Source organism: Polypterus senegalus, chromosome 1 (assembly GCF_016835505.1).
Source record: "Polypterus senegalus isolate Bchr_013 chromosome 1, ASM1683550v1, whole genome shotgun sequence".
NCBI classification, from domain to species: Eukaryota; Metazoa; Chordata; class Cladistia; order Polypteriformes; family Polypteridae; genus Polypterus; species Polypterus senegalus.
This window is the reverse complement of record NC_053154.1, coordinates 125418390-125424389: the sequence shown is the minus strand read 5'-3', so window position 1 is coordinate 125424389 and position 6000 is coordinate 125418390.

Sequence of the window (6000 nt, the reverse complement as noted above, 5' to 3'; positions counted from 1 at the left end):
AACTTTCCTCGAACTTTTCTTTTCTTTTTTTTTTTTTTTTTTTTGCTGTTTTTGTTTTCGGTGGTTTTCAGTGACATCTTTTGCTTATTGCTCGTCAACATTTGAAAAACATCCATTGGAATTTAACTCATTGTCACCCTCCTATAGAAACGGCAGACAGGAAAAAATCATAACAGTTCATACTAGAAAAAAAAAACTTACATTTTTTGCAGCTCTTGATCGTGGCAAAAGGAAAAAAGACATGGCCAGTGAAGACCGAGCAAAAAAAGAAGAAAAATTTCGGTCGAAAAAGCAGTTTTTATGTGGTTCAGTGATGCTCGTTCAAAAAACATTCCTATTAATGAGGCCATCATTCAAGAAAATGTGAGGTTTGTAAACACTCTTGGGACCTCCATCAACGGAACAAACATCCCAAAGAGCGCCCTGAAGTGCGATCTCTACGTCTGTACGGGGCAATAGCAGGCAGTGTTATACTGCGTCTCTCTGCCAAAGTAAACAGAAAAGATCTCAATGGATGATGCAATGTTAGGAGCATGTAAATTGTAAATGCAGATAACAGGATTATTTGGTCACTGACCTGACCTGGCCACGACCTTGCCTGACTGCTGTGTCTGTTTATAACAGAGTGGCAGATCACACTACAATAAATAAGTGTACCGTTCTTGTTTCAAGCTGAATAAAGATGGTTTTGCCTCGTGCTTTGGGGTGCAAGACAGTGACTTATAGCGCGACCCCAATCTTTTATGATTTGCTTCTATGGCGCTTCACTGCACCGCTGTAAGCCTGCTATTGCCCTGCCCACAGACACTGCAATTGCGCTTCAAGACGCACTTCAGCGTGTCGTTCTCATTGGGTGGGGAGTTGGGGGGGGTCTCAGAAGAGTTCAGAAACCTCAGAGTATGAAGATGAAAAGCATGATTTGGCTCCTGATTGATAACTGTGCTGCTCACAACATGCTTCCACATTTATGTTAATGTTCGCGTTGAATTCCATCCATCCATCCATTTCCCAATGCACTGAATCCAAACACAGGGTCACGGGGGTCTGCTGGAGCCAATCCTAGCCAACACAGGGCACGAACCAATCCTGGGCAGGGTGCCAACCCACCACAGGACACACACACCAAGCACACACTAGGGACAATTTAGAATCGCCAATTCACCTAACCTGCATGTCTTTGGAAGGAAACTGGAGCGCCCGGAGGAAACCCACACAGACACGGGGAGAACATGCAAGCTCCACGCAGGGAGGACCCGGGAAGCGAACACGGGTCTCCTAACTGCGAGGCTTCAGCGCTACCACTGCGCCACCGTGCCACCCGTGTTGAATTCCTCCCACACCAATTGAACAGCAGTGCTTCAGCCAATGGATTTGGGCATCATTCGCACCATGAAAGTATATTATCACAAGGAAATGCTAAGAAAAATTCTGGTCAGCATAACTTGTAGGCAGGAGGAGATTAAAATTAATGCAAAAGAAGCCATTGAAATGATTGCAAACCCCCGGATACAAGTTAAAGAAAGCACTATAGTAACCAATACAGAATCTCATTTCAACAAACTTTTCATTACAACAAAATATTTTTTAGGTCCCTGGGAGTTTGTTGTAATGGAATTTTGCCTGTATTTGAAATTGGAAAAAAATAAATTATCACTTAGAGGATCTGTTCAAAACTTTTTTAAAACCTGGTAGGATCTATTCAATAATATTTTGATGTGTTGCACTGATCTGCACACCCTTTGCAGAGGTTTAGGTCCAGAGCATTACAGCAGCCATATCAGCTTGTGATACAACCACATAGAATATTCTCGCTGGTACATTGGTAGAAATTGGTGAAAATTCTGGAGTCCATGCCAAACCTCTAAAGCTGCCGTAGAAAAAACAGCTGCTGTTTTGCTACTTTCTTGATCACACCTACAGTATATGGTGCGACCAGCTTAGATCCCCAGTGATATTGATCTCCAGGAATCTGAAACAAGTGACTCTTCCCCACGTCTGTTCCCTCTATGTGAATGGAGGCGTCTTATGACTCTTATGAGCTCCTTGGTCTTGCTGACGTTGCTGGTCTTGCTGATGTTGAGCAGCAGGTCGTTATCTTCAACAAGAGCTTTTTATGGCCATACAGTCATGGGTGAGCATAGTATACAACTCGGGCCTGAGCTCAAATTAAAGGGGGCACTAACACTGAGTGTCAGTGTGGATGAAGTGACGTTGCCAATCCTTACCACTTGTGGTCTGCCTGTCAGGAAGTCCAGGATCCATTTACACAGGGGTGTCCTGATGTGCCGATCACGTAACTTCATAACCAACTTGGATAGAATTATGGAATTAAAAGCGCAGCTGTAATCGATGAACAGTGTCTTTACAGACGTGTTTTTCTGGACCAGGCAGTAGTATGCAGTGCAAATGCTATTGCATTGTCTGTAGATCTGTTTGGTCTATAGTTGTACTGTAGTTGGATAAAGGGTAGCGGTTAGTAGGGATGTAAACTGATCTTTAACCATACTCTCAAAGCACTTCATGTGCAAGGGAGGTGATTGCTACAGGGTGATATTCATTAAGACAACTCGCATTTGGCTTCTTTGGGACAGGGATGGTGGTCCTCTTAAAACATGTGGGGTCTACAGACAGGAGCAGGGAAATGTTAAAGATGTCTGTAAAGACATCTGCCATTCATGGGCACATGCTTTGAGAGCACGTCGAGATATTGTCCAGTCCAGGAGTTTATGTGTGTTTACTTTTTTAAAGTATCTACACAGATCTGCATGAGATATTTGAAAAGGGCAGTTGTTCTCTTCTGGCAGAAATTTCGATTTGGTGTAGTTCTCAAAGGGGCCATAGCTGATGTTCAGCTCCTTGAGGAGAGAAGCAGTCACCTCCCCAATGTTGCACCTCTTTCCCTTGTAATCTGTAATGGTCTTTAGCACACTCTACATGTGCTTGGTGTTTGAGTCTCTGTAGCAGGATTCCTTTTTTTCCCTATATTGTCCCTTGGCCATTTTTATAGTTTTTCAAAGTACATACCAGGATTTTCCGTGCTCACAAGGGTTTCCGGTTTTAAAGGAATCTGAAGATATTTAGTTCCTTTAACTCATTCACTTGCTAAGTGCTGTGTACTCTTTACTAGTCTTCACAGAATATACTTTAATAATGAAATTAAAGAAAAGGGCTACAGTATTTCTTTGTTTTATATTGTATTTTTTGTCCAAAAAAAAAAAACAAAAAAACAATAACACAAAAAACCTTTGCACATCTTTGGCTTCTTTCTGGATAAAAGACATGTATCTGGGTTTAGTGAATGTTCACTGATTATATTATTTCTGATGTTAAAATAGTACTAACACATACAAAAAAACTACATTTCTATAGCCTTCATAAAATGCATGTATCTTATCAGCATTAAATTAGCAGCATTGCCCAACACAAAGCAGCACTGCAAACTGTCAACAGTCAAATAACATGCAGCCTCCAAGAACAAAAAAAAGTATCTATACTAATAAAAGGCAAAGCCCTCACTGACTGACTGACTCACTCACTGAATGACTCATCACTAATTCTCCAACTTCCCATGTAGGTAGAAGGCTGAAATTTGGCAGGCTTATTCCTTACAGCTTACTTACAAAAGTTAGACAGATTTCATTTCGAAATTCTATGCGTAACGGTCATAACTGGAACCTACTTATGTACATATATACGGCCATAGCCTGCAGCTCGGTCGCCATGTGAGGCAGTGTTGCGTCCCTCATCGTCACGCCTCCCACGTAATTGAGTGCCTGCCCATATAAGGCCATCCGTCAGCGGCAATCCAATAGACACGTTGCCACTAAATATTCACGGGTGAGGGACAGTGCTTATGCAAATGAAGATGAGATGGTCAGGTAAAGCCGTGGACATCACAAGATCGCACAAGAGAGCGGCTCATGTGAACTGATTGTGAACGCAGTACGTAGAGAACAAGGAAGAGCTTCAAAGAGCGCTGAACAAAAAACGCATTACACAATTGAGAAGCAGCAAAAGAATATGAAGCGAGTGACGCATACAACCATACTCATAAGTCCGGCTACTGCGGAAACAAAGCACGTTGTAAACCGTAAGTTTAAATTAAGTTTGTAGACACGCTGCCGCTGGCATATGTCATGCCTACGACGAATACGATATTCGTGAGATACAAGTTTAATGAGAAGACGCGGGGTATAAACGAGACTTTGGATCACTTTGTAACAGAGTTAAAATTGCTGTAACGGAGTTAAACTTGCGGGTAAAGGACTGTGCTTATGCAAACGAATAGGAAAGCAAGGTGTAAAGCTTAACTTTAAATTAAGTTCATAGACACGCTACCGCTGGCGTTTGTCATGCCTAAGACGAATAAGATATTCACAAGATACAAGTGAAGGACTGTGCTTATTCAAATGAATAGAAAGCAAATGTTACGTTATTTTTAAAATGTTTCCTTTTCTTTTTCATAACTTCTTTAACACACTTCTTCTCCGCTGCAAAGTGTGGGTATTTTGCTAGTAGTTAATGAAGGCAAAACCCCAGATTGTAAAACTCTACTGGTATTAATTACAAAATGCCAAGGCAAAATGTTCACTGTCTTTAAAGTGATATATTATAAAATCAATGGGAGTAAAGTGAAAAAAATAAACATAAGATTGATAAGGAATGGTCCATAGTGATATCACAAAAAGCACTCAAAGGAATTTTTTCAATACAATACAATCAATCAAAATCAAAAATCAAACAAAAAATCAATGCAATCAAGAACCATACAATAATATGTAATCAAGGAGTTATGTAATATACAGTAATATAATATTCATTATGCACAACTTCAATAATATTTCATTTAAAATTTAAACACATTGGGTAAGAGCTGCATAGACAGACAGGTTGGTATCAGTCTACATTGACCTTTACAGATCTTGGTGGTGTGTGTGTTATTGTGGGCTGAATTCTTTCTCTTCATCATCCAGCATGTGCTCTAGTAGGGCAAACGAGCGGTAAATTGTCTTCACATATACATTTTTTGAGTGCACTTGAGTATGTGTGTGAGCATGCATGTGTTAGTGTGTGCCTCTGTGTTCTTTTGTTTTTGGCTACAAAGCATTTCTTCTCCTGAGAAAACAGAACAATGTAGTCACTTTATAAAAAAATGAACTGAAATACAAAGAAACTGCATTCTATCATTTTCTGTGACAATTCAGTAGCTCTGTTTAGGCAATAATAACTCATTATGCATAAAGGCAGCTCTACTTCTGACTCCTTCTTGTCCACTCTAGAAATGCAAGTAGAGAAGTAGTTAAAAACAGTGCCTTTCTCCCATTTTCTCTTCTTTTATAGGGTTCTACCTATACCTGTAGCTGTCGTTGTGCCGCGTCCTCCTCAACTTTGCATTTTTTTTGTGTTTTTAGCATTATTTTTTTGTTTTCTTGCAACTCGTAACACACTCATTATATGTGACAGAGAGATTGTTTTGGATATCTGACAAAATTAGCAATCTGGAACCACACCAATGGGCTTTTCTATGAATGGAGGCTTCTCAACTTGGCTACCTGGGGAAAAACACCACCAGAGGAAAAGGGGGAGAAGAACCAGAATCCTGGTCAGGCTAAGGAACAGACAACACCGTTCCCAACTTTCCAGTATGGCCAATATCAAACGTTTAATCTAAGAGCTAAGAGCCAAACTGGCTTTCTATCGGGACATAGGAGATGCAATGTTTTTTTCTTCATGGAGACATGGCTGGATCCCTCATTCTTTGACTCGGCCATTGTATCTTAGGGCATCTTTATTCATCAATGGCATGGAATAAAAGAGTCAGGTAAGCACATGGGAGATGGCGTGTACATAATAAGCAAACATTGGTGTGTGGATGTACAGATAATCTCATCGGAATGTTCTCCTGAATTTGAACACTTTTTGATCAAATGCAAACCTTTTTATTAGCCTAGAGAGTTCACAGAAGTATTTTGTACCTCATCTATATATATTTATAGGTAT